This window comes from Rhinolophus sinicus, linkage group LG14 (assembly GCF_036562045.2).
Source record: "Rhinolophus sinicus isolate RSC01 linkage group LG14, ASM3656204v1, whole genome shotgun sequence".
Classification (NCBI taxonomy): domain Eukaryota; kingdom Metazoa; phylum Chordata; class Mammalia; order Chiroptera; family Rhinolophidae; genus Rhinolophus; species Rhinolophus sinicus.
The window spans coordinates 17869319-17890888 of NC_133763.1; the positions used below are offsets into that span (position 1 = coordinate 17869319).

General features: G+C 41.6%; 1 long non-coding RNA gene across 3 annotated transcripts in view; it reads left to right on the plus strand.

Moving 5' to 3' along the window:
* Positions 1 to 8039, plus strand: part of LOC141568681 (uncharacterized) — a 49269-nt gene extending 41230 nt beyond the window's left edge. For all 3 annotated transcript variants that reach the window (XR_012491884.1, XR_012491885.1, XR_012491889.1), the window contains one exon: positions 6404 to 8039. This is a non-coding gene — a long non-coding RNA (uncharacterized LOC141568681). The remainder of the gene's footprint in view (positions 1 to 6403) is intronic.
* Positions 8040 to 21570: the final 13531 nt, after the last annotated feature.

Here is a 21570-nt window from a genome sequence, read left to right on the forward strand (position 1 = left end):
GGTCACCACTGCCACTTCTGAGGAGTCTGCTTTCTGTGAATTGTTTATTTTCAGAGGGCCATTTAGAAATGAGCAGCAGCCTTCAACTGAGCAGGACTCTGCCACGCTGAAATTGGAAACAGAGGGATCAGAATGTCATGCTTTGCCTCTAACCTCACTCCAGATAGCCTTGACTTTGCACCCCCAAATCTGTGAGATGGTCACTACAAATCTACAGGAAGTAGTTGTCGTTCTTGATCATGGATGCATCATTGTAGTGGCATTTTGAGTGTTTTGGAAACCTGGTAGGTTGATGACAGCTGGAGAAAGATTTTTAACTTGACAAAGCTCAGGAAATGAGTCAGGTAGCGAGAAGTGTTCTTCCTCTTAAGTCCAGGAAATACACTGCTGGTGGAGTGACACAGAGAGGAAGAAAATGTGTCCAAACACCATTCTCCAAGGCAGTGGTTCTTTATCTTTCTCCCTTCTGGCGTTATAATATATGCGCAACACAATCCTTACTATCCTGATTTTTATGAAATAAAAATTTATACATATGTTGCACATATATAAATATAGAAATACTTTGTGTATCAATAGATTCTTGAAATGACTGACAGTGTGTCTTCACTCCTGTGACCCTCTGCTGTGTCTCTTGAAACTGTACTCATGTTTTATAGCATGAGTTTTGGCTGGAAGAAGTTACTACCTGGTTGTCGGTCCTTAAAAAGACTCCATCATTACTCAGAAGTGATGGCCAGATTAGATGGTGTTTTTGCCTACCTCTATCAAATATCTGCTCTACGTAACCATGCCTAACTCAAACACAGCCCAAAATTCATGGCTTCGGTTTATTTCATGTGCACAATCCCTTTATAAGGTAGATATTATCACCCTCATTTTTACAGATAAAACAGATACGGAGAAGTGTGTGTGTGTGTGTTTAATGTGCGTATGGATACGTAGGTGGCAGAGCTGGGGTTTGGATCCAGGTCTGGTTGGTCTCTGTAGAGTCAGCACAATCACCTCGGCACGCTTGTTAAAATACAGGTATCTGGATCCCATGCTCAGATTCTGATTTCAGAGGCGGGCCCCTGGAATCTGTATTGTCAATCAAGTATCCCAGCAATGCGGATGCAGGTAACCCAAGTCCTGTACAAAAACACCGTCTGACTATCTGATCCTGTGCGGCCTGAAATAGAACATCTAGGTCATTGTTTCCCAAGCTCTGTTGTACATCTCTATACCCAGGAGGTTGTTGAAAAGAAGCCTAGACTCCACTCCACAGCTACTGAGTCAGAATCAAGGAAGACCAGAGGCCAGAGGCTGTACTGTTAACATGCAGCCTTGGGGCATTCTGAGTCTCGCTCAAGTTCGAAAGCCACTGGGGTGAGCCTTCCTGCCAGTGGTTTCCCATCCCCAGTAATTCTGGGTGCTTTTGTGGGCAATTGAGTCGGCTGGGGAAAGGTGGGATGGTAGTGGCTTCTTAAATGTGAAAGGAAGCCCTTGGCTAAGGAAACAGTGGGAAGATGACCCCTGAGAATGCCTCCTGCCTCAGTAGGCAGGTATCTCCTAGAGAAGAAACCTTAACCTTAAGGATAAAATGCCATGGGTTTGAAAGCCAAGTGTTGCATTTGATAGCAGAAGTCTAGTGAAGGGGTAACCATTCGTTAGGATGTCATAGCAGGTAGTGTTGCCTTGGCAACATAGCAGGGGACTTACAGAGGAGAGAGACAGGAGAACAGCTGGGCGGGGTGTCATTCTGTGGAGAGCTCAGGGGATACGAAAGGTTTACTAAAAAGAGCAACATAAAAAAAAAATACTTGGCACACAGAAATCCAGTCATAGACGAAAACTCAGAAGACCTGGTTCCATGAATATATTTTAAATCTAAAAAATATGTTTTAACAGCAGGGAGGAATCCTCACAGACGTCTGAGAAATCTTCATTCTGCAGACCTCCTTTGTACGCAGCTTTCTAGTAGATCATGAACTGTACCATATGCTAGGAGTATACTGTGTGGGGGAAACTGAACATAATGTTTGCACTCAAAAACTAAAGCACACAAGGACAATTAAACTCTCGCTAGATGACCTAAAGATAATTGATTGAATTCAGCGTGGCAATTTTTTGAGTCAATATGTGTCAGGTAAATAGATGGAAATAATCTTGGAGGTTCACGCACATTCGTTTTTAAAGTTCAGTATTATAATATTTATAGGCAATGGTTAAAGACAAATCTAATTTTAATTCTGTAGATTAATTTGGATTCATGTTTATTTAATTCATTTTTACTTTGAACCAAAAAATGTTATTACATAATACCTCAACATCTATAGTCCATTAATTCCTCAAATTCATTTTTTAAAAATGCTCTCTACTTCAGTAATTAAACTTCACTAGTTTCTGAGATATGCAATTACTAAATTAAAATTATTTCAAAAGGAAACATACAGATTCTATACAAATGTTTATTTTATCACTTGATAAAGATCAAGCTGGTTTTCCGCCACCTTGGGCAGTAGACAGATGATGATCTCATCATGCTGGGAACTGGAATTCCTCATGTTATTCTTGTTTGAGTCAGTCTGTTCGCTCTAAGTACTCCTGAGGTTGCATGGCTGAGAGACTGAATCCTTCCTCTAGGCATGAGTCTTCCCAACTTACTTTGGGCTGCTTCCCAGACCCCGTGCAGTTGTACTCTTCCAACTCCCAACTCCCTGTAATTTTCCTGTACAAACTTCTCCTTTGCTTCAGAGCCTGGTAAAATGGAACACCTTCCAAGGCAGGAAATAAGAGCATCTCTCCACCTTGCATGTTTTTGGAGGTACCTGATTTTTCCTTCTTCGCCCGCCCTGGGTTTCTGTGTTCCCTGCTCCTTCACAGATTACATCTTCCCAGGGTGAATCCCCGACCGCTTCCTCCTGTTAGAAGTGTAGCTCCTGAAATCCAGTTCTGAAGCAGGCAGACTTGCTCAGAACATCAGTGAAGAGCTGAGCTAGATGCATGGCTGCCTGGGACCCAAGCTGTCTATTCCTGGCCATCAAAGCCCACTCATTTCTCATGTCAGTGCTAAGGAGTGGTTTTGGAGAAAATCGAGACCTGCTTTTACAGTGTGACTCTGTGGGGAACTTATAATTACATGACGGAAATAGACTGGGATAAAAGACGGTCAGAGAGATCATGATTCAATTAATGATCTATGTGGTCATTCAGCCTCCTCAGTTAGTCTATGTCTACAATCACTAGATCATTCCTGTGGATAGAAGTCTCGAAATAGAAGTTGTCTTTGCCAAAAAAGGAATGCCTCAAATCGTGGGATGACTGTCTTTATTATTTGGAACTCCACTGGTTACAAATAACAGAAACTGAGTTGAGGTAGCTTAAGCAAAAGGTGGGGGTTTGTTTTAAAGGTAAGGGACTGTCTCATAAAATCCAAGGGCAGGCATACAACTTACGGCTTGAACGGGAACCACAGAATGGAAGTCCATCCCAGGTGTCTCCGTGTTGGCCTTTGCATGCTTACTCATTCCTCTTTCTGTAGACTGGTTCCCATTGCTTCTCATTCTCCATATTGGAAAGCACAGTCACATCCTAGCGTTTTGTTTCCTCCATTTAGGAAGGAAGTGGGAATCTTTTGATTGCATTTCCAGTTTCCTCTGAGAAGGAGTATATAGGCTCAACTTGGGTCAGGTATAGTTTGGGAAAACAGTCACGTGTACACAAATGGCTGTCAGGAGTCCTGCTGCTCTGGCCATGGATGACAGTGGGATTAGGGTGCAGATAGGGCATTTCCAGAGCAAGGTAAACGGGTTTGAGCTGGGTGAACTGCAACACTGCTCCCCTGCCACACACACAGACACCTTTCATTTTTTTTCCTCATGCGCTTAAACAGCCCCACCTAAGATGACCTAACTGTATCGTGTCAACATAATTTCCATACAGTATACACCCTTTCCTTATGCAGGATACCCCAAAGTCATGTTCTGCCATTGCATTCGAAAGAGTTTTCATGGAGCTGTTGTTCAGAATTAGAGCACAGGATTTCTGGAAGAATTCCATCTTACTCTAGTTCACTCTTCTTGTCTACATGTGATATCTCACTATCTTGCGACCCGTGGACTATTTAAAGATAGACATGTCTTACACATCTGGTACAAAATGGTGCAGGAAAAATTGGAATAGCCTCCATAAAAACCTCCCACTTAGAAAATAGAGAAAGAAGAGCCTTCATGGGTAATAAGCTCAGAGCTCATGCCTTCTGTTGATAAATGATAGGCTCCCAGAATCTCGTATGCATCAGTCATCTCGCTGCTGGCAGGGGAGTGAGCGCTTTGGTTAGCTGAGCTGGCCGTCTCAGGTTCTGACTTGGCACTGCCCTTGTCCGGTACACACGGGATGATGTGGGGTGTCTTCAAAGCAGTCCACTTTCTATCGGTGCAAATAGTTGAGGTTTGGGATTGCTTCAGAAACTACTGGGAAATTATGGGTCCCTCTTCACTAGGCCTGAGTTTTTTGGTTGTTCCTTTTTTTTCTTCTTCCTTTTTCTGGCAATACAACTCCCTTAGATCACTCATTTAATTTCTGGGGAACTCCGTTTGCGAATAACCAGCACCAGAAATCCTGTGCATCTGTTTCTTAGCCCAGGGGTGTGGGCCCTCTCTACCTTGCCCCTAGCTTTCAACTGCAGGGGTGAGTTTTCTTCTTAATTTGCCCTGGAATGTTGCTCTAGCCTCCTCTGCAAGCTTTAGCACCTTTGTCTGCCATTTGTTAGCTCCCTTCCATTCAGAGGCTGTCTTCAGGGGAGCTGATGGAGGTGTGGGGAGTGGAGAGTTGAGCAAAGAACAGTGGTTATGCACTCCATCCCCCAGTGCGTGAAGCTGCGCAGCACAGACTCGTCCACACATCACACTGGGGCTGGCTCTCAGAAATGAGCTGCACAGGCTATGGGTTGACGTAGTTGCATGTTTTAAACAATATCCACTATTAAATATTGTTTAATAATATTTAAATAATGTGCCCATTTCTACCCCTTGAAAGTCTGCTCACATTCACTGTCTAATCTCCTGGGTTGAGCTCTTATCCATATAACCATCTACTCACAATGAGTGCCCTGTCTCCCTGTGGCCTCAGGCTCCCTTCTTGACACTTGGAACTACTGTGGTTTTCGCATTCATCTGCTCCACTCAGGACCTCCCCACCCCCGTCTCGCTCTAGCCCTGTAACCCAGAAGATCCTGACCGTTGCCAGGCTAGGTCAGCCCTTTACAGGGGGTGGGAAAACACACCGTGGAGGAGACATTTCTTTCCCTTCTTTGTCTCTAACTAAATTTTCTAGTGTCTTTGCTCCTGGAGCAGCTGATTAATCCAGAGAGTAAAGTGGAAAAGTAGTACATTCCTTAGAAAGCACAGACAGCCTCCTGAAACGTTTCCTCCCGATGGTCACAGCTCTGAAAGACCAGTTCTGGTCGGGGAGTGACAGTATCATGAACAGATTTCATTTTGGATCAGTATTTGGATTTCAAGTTCTCCCCTGCCATGGCCAACCAAACTGGGCTGTCCTTTTTAAAAGAAGCGAGTGTGTGATGCTTTGGTCACGAAGAAGAGGGCCTTCATCCCCCCTCCCTCCTTCCATGCCTCGTCAACTTGCTTTGTTTTAAAGATTCACTGAGTTCCTGTTATGTGTTGAGTGCAGTTCTCTGTGTGAGGAATAGAATGCTATACACAGACATGGTTCTTGTCTTCATAGAGTGTAAAGTCTACGGGGGGTGTGGAGAGTCAGTGACTCCTGTATTATAATCATGAAAAGTGCTATGACAGGGCAGTGTACAGGGTGCTATTGTACAACCGACAAGCGATACTTAATCTGGACACAGGACAGTCCGGGAAGACCATCAGTAATTCTGAAATTGAGATCTGAACACTGAATGGGAGTTAACCAGGGGAATTGAGATTTGGTGGTGATGGTGATAAATGGGGAGTAAAAAGAATTCAGGTAGCAAATGTCTAACAGATGTCAGCTCGGTCTCTCTTCAGCTAAGAGGTGGTTAGGATAGACTCCGGGGCCTGTTCTACATCTTGCCGAAGTTCAAAGTCTACCGCAAGATCTCTGAGGCTGGTTCTTGGGTTTGTGCCTGCCCTTTCCTTAATTGCTACGAAAATCTGCTCACACAAAGAATTTAGTTGTGAATATAACTTTCTTCAGCATTTAGGGGTCATCAGGAGGGATACTGCTGTGCATACGGCTTGACCAAATTCTGCAGAAAGACAAATTAGAAACTTTGTTTTTAAAAGTCCTTTGCTTGTCCCACCCTGGGGGGTCTCTCACTTTGCCACCTTTACCCCTGAAGGGCCCAAACCTTCACCTTTGTTCTTGTTCTCTTCTCATCCCTCCCCTTTCATTTCTTCTTACCACTTTCTCTCAGGAGAATCCTCAAAATTCCTCTTGGTGTTCATGGGTTCAGGGTCTCACCTTTTACCAGCGGTCTCCTGAACACACAAGCCCTTAATTCTGGTGGTGGGAAATCCAAGCACAAAGACTGGCGGTGGAGGAGGAACTGTGAGTATTCTTGTCCTCCCAGGTTCATGCCATGGATTTTCTCAAGCATACGGATGGCCGTAATATTGGTACCCATTTAAATGGATTACTTCTGTTACTGCTCTATTACTACAATTACTACGACTACCTTCTATTTCTACTGTGACTTACTGAGCACTTATTGGATGAAGCATCTTACATCTGTCATTTCATGTTCTAATCACAACTATGCCATTAAGTATGTATTATCCCCATTTTACAGTTAAGGAAATTAAGGCTTAAAGAGTTTAACTTAAGTAAAGTCACTCACCTAGTAAATGATGGTGATAGGCAATCCTAAAGCCATACGTTTAATCACCGTAATGGAACAATCACTGTTACAAAGCACCTTTTCATGTTTCTTGGCTTTCATTATAAAATGGGTCAGGTTGTGTTCCTTTGTATATAGTGATAAATAGTGCTATTCATACTGCGACAGAGTCTGTAACTGAAAGTATGTACGTTAGTTGAAAAAATGGAAAAGTATTTTCAAATTTGTAATGAAAATCAGTGAGAAAATATATTTCAAAATTCAGCTCTCATTTAAGAAACATATCCAGAGGGTAAGGCAGACTTGTAACAGTTGAATTGTGTTCTGTTTCAATTTCCTGAAACAGATTTCACTGTTGCACTTATGGAAATGATTTCACATTGAAATAATATTTGCATAAGAAAAAGCTTGTGATTAATTGCATATTGCTTGAATGTCATCTGTGAACATGAATAATAAGCTGTTTTTACTTATTTTTTTGCTCCTCAATAATACAATTAAAATCTTGGCAAATGTCTAATATTTGGGGGGACCACGTGTACAAATTTCTGCATTTATCCTCTCTCTTCCTGCCTCCAAACTCAGAATTACTGCGGTTAAATGTTTCCAAAATGTTATCTGTGAACTGTGATTCAAAATGTTTCACATACTCCCATAGCATCCTGATTTTAAGCTTTTTAAAATAATGCAATTGAAATGCAAGATTTTCATGGGTAATGGGAAGAAGGTGTGATTTATAATCAGAAAACTAGTGTTCGCATTTTGGCTCCAACACTTAGCAGCTCTGTGACTTACCAGCATCAGGTTCCTTTTCTGTTAAATGGGGTTGTTAAGAAAATATAGATGTCTGGGGAAATATGGACATTATCAGAAGTGGAGGGTAAGGAGTGGACAAAATGGGTGAAGGTGGTAAAAAGGAACAAACTTCCAGTTATAAAATAGTTAAGTCTGGGAGATGTACTGTACAGCAGGGTGAGTATAGTTTATAATACTGAGTTGTGCATTTGAAAGTTGCAAAGAGAGTAGATCTTAAAAGTTCTCATCACAAGAAACAAAATTTTGTATCTATGTGTGGTGATGGATGTTAACTAGACTTATTGGGATCATTTTGCAATATGTAAATATTGAATCGTTTTGTCTTACACCTGAAACTAATGTAATATTCTGTGTCAAGTATATCTCAATAAAAAACTTGCATTACAAAATTAAAAAATATCTATCTATATATCTATATCTACCTATATCTATCTATATAGAGATATATACACCTCTCTCTCTCTCTCTCTCTCTCTCTCTCTCTCTCTATCTATATATAAAATGCCTTTTATCACATCAGTTTTGGTGGGTTAGACATATGGATAGGGTTTCATAACTACAGAAGTTACTCATAAAAATATAGTGTATCTTAATTGAAAATGAGAAAAGATAAGATCATGTGGAGGTCTGGGGAAAGAAAAAGCATTTACTGGCTACCTCATATCAGAAACACGCCGTGTTTGGTCCCCCTCATCTGCAGGGCCATTTAGTCTTCATGACAATCCTCTCTGGTAAATCGCATCGTCCTTTACTTACCGAGGAAGAGGAAAAGCTAGGAGAAGTCCGGGCCCATTAACTGTCACTCTCAGGGGTGAGGAGCTGACAGGTGACTTCCTACTAGGAGAAGGAAGCCCGCGGCAGCTCAGTTTCATTTCAGAACCTTTGACTTCCTAGTTCTTTAACCAGGTTTCTCTTCAGCCCAGCCAGGGACGGTGTCCAGCAGCGGCAGCTCTGTGCTCCCTGACCACGTCCTTTCCCTCTGGGCTTGTAGATACCAGCAGGCCCTTTGGTCCAGTTCTCTTTAGGCTCTTGTTAGTACACGTCTCTGTGCCTCTCTCAGTCCACATATGGGGATGTGTGTGTTCATTCCTTCCCTCCTGAGTCTCTTGTCCTCACGCAGGCTTCATGTCTGGGGCTTCTTCCTCTTTCCCGAGATGCCTGTATATTATTAGTGTGTATATATACTAAAATCATATATATAATATGAAAATACTCTTTCTTTTTATAAACAGAAAATTATGACTCTAAATTTGTACATTTATATTTCCAATTATTTCCTTGGCTTCTCCTTCTAGATAGCTTATAAGTATTTCAAATTGGACCCTTTGAAAATTGAATAAATGATTCACTTCTTGGCCTCTCAAAAATGTCTCCACCCTCCCCTTAACCTTCTCCTGGCTGTTCCTCCTCCTCACCCTCCCCCACCTCCTTCCACCTTCCCTGTCCTGTCACTTACTTCTTCTCCTTTGGTTCCACATCACCACCCAAGCCAGAAACACGGGAAGCATCCTTAGTGCCTCTATCTCCATCGTCGTCCATATTGGACGCAATATCTTATTGGTAATAGCTTCTAAATACCCATTTAAATTACATGTGTTTTAAACATAAATAAAATGTAAAGAATATGTAATGAATACCCTTGTACATTCCACTTATCACTCCTAAAACCCATCTTTTCTTCAGATTTTTATAAAAGATATGAAACATTACAATTTGGAGCCCCTGTGTTCTTTAGCCAATCCCATTGCCCAACATCCTTTTCCAGAGGTAACCATTATCCTTTTCTTTTTGTTATATAATAGTTTTATTGAGCTATAATTCACACACCATATAATTCATTCACTTAAAGTGCGCAGTGCCGTGGTGTTTTACTTCGTGTATTCACAGAGTTGTGTGACACAATCACTTTTAGAACACTTGCATCATCCCATAAAGACACCCCATAGCATTTAGCTATCACGCCCTGTCTCCCCATCTCGACTCCAGCCCTTGGCAACTACAAATTTGCTTTCTGTCTCTATAGATTTCCCTATTCTGGACATTCCATTGATATGGAATTATATAATATGTGATACAATTATCCTTTTCTATCATTTCCATTCATGGCTTCATATTGTTACTGTCCATGGTTTCTAAATTCACATTAATGACATCACACTGCATATACCCTTCTGTAGATGGCTTTTTTAAAAATTCAACATTATGTTTTGTGATGTATCCATTTGATAGATTTGGTTCTAGAATTTTAATTTTCACTTATAGTATTTGTCCATTATCCTGTTGATGGGATTTTTAGATTGCTTCCAGTTTTTCTTTCTAATAAACATTCTTCTACACATTCTGTGCCTACCTTACCTGTGCCATTATGTGATTATCTTTAGCTGGAAAAGGCTGGATCATGGGGAGTGGGCATCTTCAACTAGACTACATATTGCCAGATTGCTCTCCAAGATCGATGTACTGATTTACTCTTTTCCAAGTCACCCATGAGAGTTCCCATTGCTCCAAATTTTTGTTTAACTCTTGTATTTTCAGACGTTAATTTTTGCCAGTTTGATAAGTATAGAATATTATCTAATTGTTGTTTTAATTTACAATGTTCTAATTAGTAGTGAGGTTAAGTGTATATATTTTAAAATGTTATTAGCCATTTGTATTTCCTTCTGTAAATTGTCATTTTATTTGTTACCCATAATGCCAAGGTTATTTATCTTTTTTAAACGATTGGTGCACGTTGGTTCTAGATCTTTAGTAGGATTTGTAAGGAATCTCTCACTGAACACTCTCCACCTATGCTTTGTTCCATTTAACCTAAGTATTTTGGGGGCTTGCTGAGCTCTGTTATAACTTCTTAACCTTTGCCTAATCTGTGTTCTTTTCCTGGAAGGCTCTTCTGGCTTCATCTGCCTGGCTGTCGCCCAGGGTCCTTAAGGGTCGACGTCAAACGCCTTCCTTCTTTGGAACTCTTCCCTTTCAGACCCATCTCTTCAGAACGAGTCCGGTGGCTTTCCTCGGTGCCCCTACTCCTTGTTCCATAGCCCATGGGCACAATCTTACTGTACCTCTGTTCTTTGCATTGTGATCAGAGTTTCTCTCTGGAGACTGAACAAGTCTTGGGGCAGGAACTGTCCTTTTATATCCCCAGTACCTAGCACGGGGCATATCTGATACATAATGCATACTCAATAAACATTTGTTGAATGATGGAAAATATGGAAACAGGAATGAAAATACATTGCATCATTAAAGAATGAAAAGTCTATGCTGATTTCAAAAGACAAGGTACTGAAAATATTGGTATTTAAACATGTTTTGAAATACCACACTTTTTAAAAAAAATGTGTTTACACCTAAATGGTACATAGGTAGAACAGCAATTGTTAAATATTGACAGTGTATTAAGCCTACTATACTTGTTCAAATGTAATAGGAATAGACGTCCACTCAACACAGAGGCACACTTTATAAACCTTAAGACTATTTACATAAATATAATATAACAAAACAAAACAAATGTTAGGAGAATTATCAGTGCAAAAAACCAAAAACATGATGGAATGGTATTTGTGATTCGGGATGGGAGGGTGGTATGCAAAGCTGACCGCATCAGGACTACTGGTAGGCCCGTGTGATTCTGGATGCTTTCGCTGCCTGTGAGCTCCCTGAGGGCAGGGACTCGTGGTGTTGGGCACATAGCAGGTGCATGATACATGTGCATTGTACCAAAATGTTCTTGAGGATACTCTGAGATATCCTTAATAGAAATGTAAAAAGTTTTAACAACAAAGGATAAACACTGGGGAGGGATTTTAAAACAAGTGTCCTTCCTAATTTTGATTTATTACAAAGGAAATAATATGGGAGAATAATCTAATGACTAACAGTACAAATTTGTATAGCACTTATTTTTAGCTCTACATAAAATATACAGTGTCCTAAGCAATTTTACATGCAATGACTCATTTAATTGTATACCAGCCTCATCAAGTAGGTATTATTATCATCCCCATTTTAGAGACTGGAAGACTGAGTGACAAAGGGATTAAGTAACATGCCCAGTATGTTGCAGCCAGTAACTGGTAGAGCTGGGATACAGGTACATTACAAGAGCTTTCTTGTTTCCTATTCTCTCCCAGACTTTGGCCACATGTTCACATATTTCCGCAGCTGTAGTTGTAATACACTTGAAACCAGATACTCAGACTTTTGCTTAGCATATTCTAAACATTTTCCCTAAATATTACACAGACCTAAACATTACAATTTTAAATGACTCTATTACATTCTATTGGGTTGTGTATCATAATCAGCTTGACTGTTCCTTGTTGGAAATTTAGATTGTTTTCAATTTTTTTCTGTTAGGTATAATACTAAAATGATTATGTCATGCTAATGCATGTAGCTTTTTCCTTTTTAAATTTTTTTTCCTTAGGATTAAATCTTTAAAGTCAGACCAGTTGTAAAAGAATGTAAATGATTTCATTACCCTTGATGTGTAACAAAATCAAGAAGCGTTAGGTAAATATGTGCTGTTAATCGCATGTGCGAGTCTATTTTCTTTCCAACTGTACTTAATTTTTGCTAGCTATTCTTGCTTACTTTTAAATCGGTATATAATACAATTTCTCTCTTTTTATTTTCTCTTATTGATTAGGAAGTTTGGATACTTTTTAATAAAATATTTCTTTTCCCTTTTATTGCCATATTGGTGCAAATATCTTTCTAGGCTGTTGTTTGTCTTTACAGTTTTAATATTGATAGCTACCTTCACAGAAATTTAAAACTTTTATATGGGTCAAATAATGTCTCCTATTTCTTGACTTTTAGAATGTCACCATTCTATTAGAAATATTGTGGGTTATTTGTTTACGGCCAGAGTGCTGGCCATAAACTGGAGTTTTGGTACACCCAGTTCAAATTGGAGTTTTGGTACACACAGTTTAAATTGTTGAGAAATGGTAAAAGTCCCAGAAGTGTCTGAGTGAGGCTGGGAGGGAAATGCCGTCTGAGAGACATAGAAAACTGTGCTTATTGCTGTGACTTTCCATATCTAAACTATGCTGTAGCAGTTCTTAATTTAATTTTCAGTGTTACTGAATTTATTTATTGTTCAAAGACCTTGAATCCTTTCCTGCAACACAGATCTGGCCCAAGACAGTAATTCTTTCAGTTTTGCAGGCTTCAAGCTGTTTTACATTGTAAAGCATTTGAAGTGTACATGCATACCTAACACTGTGATTTGTTTACATTTGAATGATGGCATGTGGCAGTGTTGGGATCTCATTAAGGAAGGTGGGTTTTGTCTGTGCCCACGTGTTTCCTAAATTAGCATTTACCTTCTGTAGATTCCACACTATCGATACTTAGTCAAGTTCTGAGTATTGGAGCTTCAAACATTAAAAATTTTAAGCAAACTTGGTGGGTCCAGATCTCAGGGAGCAGATTTCCATTAACCCAGGAGACAAGAGACTGATGTATAAATCAAATTGCCAGTATTATTTTGCATTGAGAACTCTGAGCATCCCTTTGACTGAAATACTATTTAGGCCAGTGTGACAAGTGCATTATCTTAACTCTTGGCAGCTCTCTTTGGGGAGTAAAATTATAATATAATCAGGAGCTTCCCCAGTGAGTATAGAATCAGAGCAAAAAGAAGGGGTTGTCTGATTTAGACAATTAATCACATTGGGTTTCAGCAGCAATATATGTTCAAGTCCACTGATGGAATTGCTGGGGTCTGTGGGCCACTCCACCCCAGCTTCTTCAGAGCCTTTGTGAATCCGACCCCCTTCTGGATCTTCAAATTTACCTTTTCTGTGTAGAGTGGGACTGTAGCTTGAAGTCTTTCTCTTGATAGTTAACTAAGTTCCTGCTTTCCTGATTACAATCACACTCCCGGTCGGCCTTTCCTGTGGTGATTTTTGTGTCCCCTTGCTTACCATTTTGGGTGTTTCTAACACATTTCAACAGTCTCTTGGAATAAACAGATGACTGACATCATACCGTTTGTGCAGACTCACTGGTTTAACTCTTTGGGAATAAACTTTTTCCTATGTTCTTGGGGGTGGTCCCTCATTGTTACCCCACAACAGCCCTCTACATTGTGGTCCAGGGAAAAAGAGGGGTTTGGTCACTTTGTCTCTAGTATCTCCTTGTTACCCTCTCTTGGGAATTTCCCCGTCTAGCCAGTTGGCCTTCATCTTTCTTTTTCTGGCGAATGTCAAGCCAGGCAAATATGGAGCTTGCTTTTTTCCTTCAAAAATTGCGTGGGAGCCCGGACGAATCTGTGGAGCTACTCAAGCCTCCAAAATGCTCCCTATCAGCTGTTTTCTTGACCGTCACTCACTCTGCCCTCTGCTTCTCTCCTTTCTTGGGTCACCCTGGCTGCTCTGCTCACCGGGTCCTGGTTCCTGGCATCATGCCTGGCTCACCAACCCCAAACGAGCTCTGCCAGCTGCTACGTGATTGATGACACTCCAGGGCTTGCTGGCAGTTTGGTTGTATCCCAGGACAGTCTTTGTTAAAACCAACAAAATACAATGTGCCTGAATATATAATGTAGTACTTTGGGAAAAAACTTTAAGATTTTTAAAAGCATATTAAGAATAGTAAATTTCAGAATATTTCATAATGCCTAGCACAATGGCTTAGACTAACCGATCAAACAAACAAGTAACCAAAAGAACAGAAGTGAACAGTTTTTCATTATAAAGATAGCAAATATAGCTAACTGTGCATAAATACCATGCCAAAACAATAACGTTTTAGTTATCAGAACTCTGTTAAGCAATCAGGACTTTATGAAACTTGTTAAATGTTACACTGTAAAGTTCATCTGCTAACAGTTCTGTCATTTAGTGGGTGAGAACACAGCACTGGCTACAGCCAGGCTGTCTCGATCTTAGATTTTCTTGTCTTAGTTTGGGGCGCTTTCCACTATAGTTGGTGACACAGAATCATTTCCTTCAGTGACCAGTATCCCAAAGGCAAATGGGGTAGGGAGGCCGAGGGGGAAGCAACCAGTTTTGAACTCAACCAGAGCTGGGATCAAATCCTGGCTTTGCTGGCGACAAGCTGAGGGACCTTGAGCAAGTTAAACGATCGCTCTAAGTATCAATTATTTTCAGATATGAAAGTGAAATAATGAGAATTATTATTACATAATAAATGATAATAATACATGTAAAGTACACAAAGAGATTAGTCAAATAATAGATTTTTTAAACATATATATTGTGTTATATTATTACATAGCACTGTTTCATCAACCCAATCAGTGGAGACAGCAAAACTGGACAGTTAAGGCTTGTGCAGACATGGAAGCATTTTCTTTTAGAGAACAGTTGTAATCACGTTTGCTGAGTGCTTCTCGTGTGAGCTCTTGGCTGGAACATTGCTTTGATAGTACTGAACTATGTATTCAATTGTACTTGCCCAAATAGTGTTCTATTTGAATTCCTGAAAAGAAAATTAGGAACTTGAAAAATTAGTTGGAAAAAAAGTAATATTGAATGTAGGTCATAGTGAATCTGACAGCTGTTTTTTGAAAATGTCCCCTTTTTGAGAATACAAACATATCTTGTATTTGTAGAGGACTTTTAAGTTTATAAATTACTTTCATGTCTATGATCTCATTACATCCTGTGATACCTTATGAAATGGTATATTATTCACATTTTCCTGCATAAAGAAATTGAGGCTCATTTTATAAGTGGCACATCTAGGACTCTAATTTCAGGACTTTTCCTCCACATGGTGACCAGCCCTGCAGAAATGATGTCTATATGTGACTAATGAAAGGCAGGCTTCTCATAAACACATTTTTTTTTTTTTGCCAAAAGTCTTTTCATTGGGCTGTTACATTTTGTTGTTAGCAATGACAGTGATAAGCGCTGTGTCTGAGACTGTATGTGTTTTTACGTGTGTGTGCTGGACATTTCTTGTTTGCTCTCAGGCCTGGTGTCCACCCGTTTTCTCTGTTCTGTATCTCTGGGAACTACAGTTGTCCCTTGGTATCTGTGGGGGTTGGTTCCAGGACCCCCCTGAGGATACCCAAATCCACAGATGCTAAAGTCCTTTATATAAAATGGCATAGAATTTGCATATAACTTACATTTGCATATAGACTGCAGCAGGATGTGCTGACACATCACTTCATTCACATGGATTCGGTATAGTGCTTAGTGTGTGGCAAATTCATGTTCTCCTCTTTGGAACTTTCTGGGAATTTTTTCCCCCAAAATATTTTCGATCTGCAGTTGGTTGAATTTGCAGATGTGAAACCTGTAGATACAGAGGGCAGACTGTACGCTTCCCAGGTCACCCTGTCTTCTGACTTCTACCTCCTCTGGGCCAGGAGAGGCACTGGCAGGAGACTGCAGGGTGGGAGAGGAGAGAAGCCAAGGCCTTTCGCCCCTGTCTCATCTGCCTTGTGTGGCATCTCCGGAAACAGCAGCAGCAGGCTGTTCCCTGTGGCGATAGCTCTCCTCCTGCTACCACGGGGTCCTAGCGCCTACTGGTCACCCTGACCCCTGGCTCTGAACAACCACCCTTCCTGTGTCCTTCCAGCAGTCAGTCTCTAAGAGGCCCTCTTTATTCTGTTTGGCTCTTCAGCTCTTCCATCTCCTGTGGAACCCTGCCTTGAATTCTGTTTATTTGAAAGACCTACAGTGGTTTTTTATTCATGATTGGACCATGCTGCTACACCATGATATTACATTCAACCTTCACAACATTCCTGGGAGGAGGTACTGTTATTTTCTCCATTTACAAGCAAGGAAATTGAGGCTCAGTGGAGATAAGTGATGTGTCCAAGAGCATACATTCCATAAACGGGGGCTCTGGGACTCAAATCCAGCCACCTCCAGATGGCAGGTGACACTGGTTGAATGCGTCCCGGTGCCAGGCCTGGGGCCCGAGTGTGCCTCTATGCACCCTCCCATGTAGTCCTCACAGCACTCTCCCCAACTACAGGTGAGAAAACGGAGTTCAGAGACATTAGCTTGCTACATGTACAGAGCTAGTAAGTAGCAGAGATGGATTCAAACCCAGATCCATCTGCCTCTAAGCCTGTTCTTTCTACTACTACTAGTGCTTCTCAAAAGTTAGTGTGTATCACAACCATGGTGGGGGGGGGGGCATTGTTGAAATATAAATTCCCAGTCCCCATCCCTAGAAAAGCCAGTGTAGTACATTTGGGAATGGGCTCAGAAATATGTGCTTTGCACCATTGCCCTAAGTGATGCTGAGGCAAGGTGTGGGGAGCCTCAGTTTACTCATCTAAAGTGAGGGCTTGGATAAATAATCTCCAAGGTCATCCCAGGTCTCTGCTGAGTCCCCTACACCTGTGTGCTGCAGGAGTGCAAGGCAGGTGGTGCATACTGCCAAGGGGACCACTGCTGTGCCACTGAGCCCTCCCAGGGCACGGCCGAGGGCTGGTAGTCCGACTTTCTCATGGACTCCCCAGGCTGTGAGACTCAACAGGAACCCTGTGGCTTGAGAGTAAAGGAAAGCCCTGTTTATTGGTTTGCAGTAGTTGGCAAACTGGCATTTTAAAAAGGAAGTGAGTTGTGCGGTGGGAGTTTTAATTCAAAGAAATATTTGAAGAACTCACTGTTTGCTCTGAGAGGTCATTAAATGAGTTTTGTTCCCACACCCTCTGGAAAAATGATGCTTCATTAAAATGGCAACATGAGGTGTAGTGAAAACGGTGAAATTGGGAACACTGAAAAGACACATTCACTGGATTCCACTTAAAATGTAAAAGGAGTGTAAAGAAAACAAATGGACATTTTCTTGAGGCAGCTGAGCGATACAAAACACAGGCATCTTTGTTTCCTTCTTGAAAACTTCCACAATGCCTCCTCCTTTCTTCCTCTTGACTAATCTGTACTTCTAAGAGGTGTTGAGTTTCGGCCAAACTTTCTGCTCTGCTCGCATCAAAGGCTGCCCCCTTGTGAATAGCCAGCTCTCACCTACCGATCCTCTTACCCACTCCTGCCCAGTGGACGCAGGTCATTTCCCATAATTAGCTCACAGACGGAATTTCCAGGCAGGCTCAGGAGCATCCATCACAGGGATGAATGGAAAGTCCATGTGTGGGAACGCGCTGCGGTCCCTCTGCCCTTGTCACCACATATCTGTCCATGTGATGCTCCCTTAGTTCCCTGAGCTCCCGGGGGCCTGGCCCCCATCTTTGGTTGACAGAACAGGTTATACGAGTTACCACACAAATTCAGAGGGTTCTGATGCCCCATGAGAGGGGAGGCGTGCAAAGCCTCCGTTTCTGTTGTAACGCCATCTCTCTACCTGGTTCCAACTGTGTCTTGGTTTCGGGTTGGGGTTCCAGGTTGCTTAGGGAGGGCTTGGGGTGCTGAACAACCAACAGAGTACAAGGGAGATTGGGATTCTGCTTTTATTTTTACTGCTTTCTACTTAAAGTGCTGATTTCTTGTGTTTCAGTCTTTCAACTGGAATATGAACGTGATGTCCAGAATTAGCTAATAACGAAAAAAAAGTGAGGGTAAAACATTTTGGGGAAAAAAAATAACATAAATATGAAATCCTTGTTGACTCTACTAATAACCTCTCCTAAGGCCTGTCTGACCTGCCATTCTCCCCTGACCAGGTCTGGGGCCCGTTTATTCTGCACCTGCCCTGGGATGTCTCCCCTCCTCCCCACCAGCCGGTTTCTGCTCCCTTCTGTTCCCTGGCACTTCAGGAAGAGCTGGGGCCTGGGAAACTGAGTTCAACGCCAACATAACTTTGGTCAGTTCTGATGATGCCTGTGTATTGTTGATACCTGTGCTTGGTGTCTTTACCCACACCTGTTATCTGGAACCACCCGTCAACACCAAAAGGCCAGCCTCGACCTGCCACTCAGACTCCCCGCCCAGCACCACACAAGGCAGGCGGAGGGGTGGGAAATCTCAGGACAAGGGCCTGCTACCAGAGTCTCTGGGCCGCTACTCCTGGGGCACTTTCAGATCCTTCAGAGTTTTCCTCCGGGGGAAGGGAAGGCACTTTGTGACTAGAGAAACCCAACCGCGAAAACCTAGTGAAGTCTAAGGCAGCATCTGGTCTATGCTTCCCCCTGGTGGTCATACATTGTACTACAGTCAGCTCCCAGAGTGTAAAATTAGAATTACTCCTGTATCTTCTGTTATATATACGTATGGAAGTCAAGAGCTGCGAAAACTCAAAGATGTATTAAAGGCAATAAAAGCATAGATCTAAATCTTCTCATGGGATTGAAGACAGAAGTTTTACTGTGGGAACCATTCAGTCTTTACCTGGTAAAGAGCATAAACTAGTAGACAATGCCAGAATAAAAATAACAACTTTAATGGATTTAAATTGGTTTTGACATCTAAGAATTAAGATTATATTTATTTAAGACATTTTGAATTTTAGTTTTAGAGTTCCATCTCATTTTCTTCCCTTTTACAATAATTAAAGGGTTAGAGGTGATATATTTTTAATCCCTATTTCACTGATGTGGAAACAGAGAATGAGGTATAAAGTCTCTGCAGAGTCAGTAGAAGACTCAGGATTACACGTCTCTGGGTTCTAAATCAGAAGTCGGATGTGGGACAGGCGGACCTGGGGTTGACCCGGAGAGCTTTAGTTTTGGATTTGTGGTTTCACACCCTCCACTTTTCCTCATTCCTGTCACAGCACACGAGGAACATTTCTAGTCAGCTGTGTACTCTATGTTAGGCATTTCAAATATGTTTCTGGAAGTTATCAGTGCTGTTCTCTATGAGGCCTGAAGGCAAAATTCAATGTTTGCAGTAAATAAAGTACTAAAATTATATCAGCTATTAAAAGAATGGATTATTTCCAAGTCACTTAGCCATATTGGCTGAGTGTTGAATTCAGCATTGCTGCCAACATATTATGCACAAGAGTTGTTTATTCTTGGGCACTGAGAATGACATTGAAGATGGTACAGAGTCGCTGAGTGGGATATTAAGAAGGAGTTCATGGAGATGCAAGAGCAGGTTCTGGAAACTTTGCTTGGAGGGAACCTCCGTTGGAATACTTCCCAGAGCGGCTGATACAGAACAGACAGGCAGCATCAGAAGCTAGACTCATAGTGTTTTACTAAGAGTAGGCCCTAAGGAATATTCGTTCCTGGAATTGAAGGCACCTCCCTATATGGAGTCTCTCTTCCCCTTTCTCTAAGGCTCTGTTAGGGCTGAATTGCACCCCCCCCTTCATTCATATGTTGAAATCCTACCCTCCTAGTATCTGACAATATGACTGTATTTGGAGATAAGGCTTTTAAAGAGGTATTTAAGTTAAAATGAGGTCATTAGGGTGGCCCCTAATCCAATATGACTGGTGTCCTTATAAGAAGAGGACGTTAGGACACAGACATGCACAGAAGGAAGACCATGTGAGGACACATGGCGAGAAGACAGCCATCTGTAAGCCAAGGAGAGAGACTTCAGAAGGAACCCACTCTGCCAGCACCTTGATCTTGGATTTCTGTCCTCCAGAACTGTGAGGAAATAAATTTCTGTTGTTGAAGCCACCCAGCCTGTGATACTTTGTTACGGCCCAGTAGCAGTCTAAAACATTCTCCTTTTGAATTTAGGGAACATGACTGGATGGCCCATGCATTCAGTATCAACACCGACCTAGTGAAAACTGTCAAAAGCTACTCTGTAAGGAACTAAAAAATATTAAAAAAAACAAAAGCAGGAAAGTGATGTGGGGACAGAGCCCCAGAGAGCAGTTTCCAGGCTCTCGGCCTCACATTGGGGAGGGGGGATGCTGACTTGAGTAGTAGTTGGCCATCGGTTGTGGTTAGTTGGCCATCAGCTGTAGCCAGTTACCCATTGGCCACTAATATAACTGCTGCGGCTGCGTTGGGGAGTGGAGGAGAGTCGAGGGAAATCAGAGAGTCGGTCGGTTGGCAGAAAAGTGGACAGCAGGTTGCACGTTGTGTGAATCCAGCCTCCAGTGAGACTATAGTGGTATGACTCCCCTACCTATGGCTCCGTGGGTGTTCCTTTTTGGCCTCACCATATCCTGCGTTCTTATGTGGGGAGCCGGACCAGAGGCCCCACAGGCCGCCCCGCATGACAGTGACCTGTGAAGTAACAGTGATCTGGTTTGAATGGCATCCAGTATCTTTTACTAAACAAGATATATTAACATAATTTCTGGAGAAAAGCCCAATACATGCCCCAAATATATATACCACAGTTATGATTGAATATCAATCTTTTTTCTCTCTTGGCTCTATGGTGTCCTATGGAAGGAATCCAAATAGTATGAAAAATGTCCTTACGTCTAAATGAATCACACAGCCAATTTTTATGGAACCAAGCTATAAATTATCGATTGTTATGAGAAAAAAATATTCACTTATGTTACCTTTACTTTTTTCCTTAGCTCTTTGAGATATCTGATGTTTAGCTTATAGATTACATTATTTGATGAAACTCGACAAAAGATTTCATAAAAAAAAGGAACCTAAGCACTGAGGACTTAGCATTCAACACATCTGAGAATACTTTCAGAGTACAGGCTCTTTATTTTGTAGATTGCCCCTCAATTTGAAAACAGATTTGTTTTTAATGTGCCCTTCTGGAAACACAGTTACTCTACTAAAGGAATGAAAAGATGGTGGGAATATATGAGACATCACAACAGACACCAGGGGGGGATTACTGAGATCAATGGGTCTTCTGATAACACCCAAATCTAAATACATTAGTGGATATCATGGGTGACTGATACAAAAGTTGTTCTCTGTTAGTCTTGGTAAATCAGTTGCCTCTGGATAAGGGTTTGGGTTTCATTTGCATGGTCTCTAATATCCTGTCTAGTTCTGGAATTCTTCTAACATTATGAAATTCTGATACACTGCTAATGATGCTATTTACATGCTTTCTTTGTTTAACTGTTCCCACACT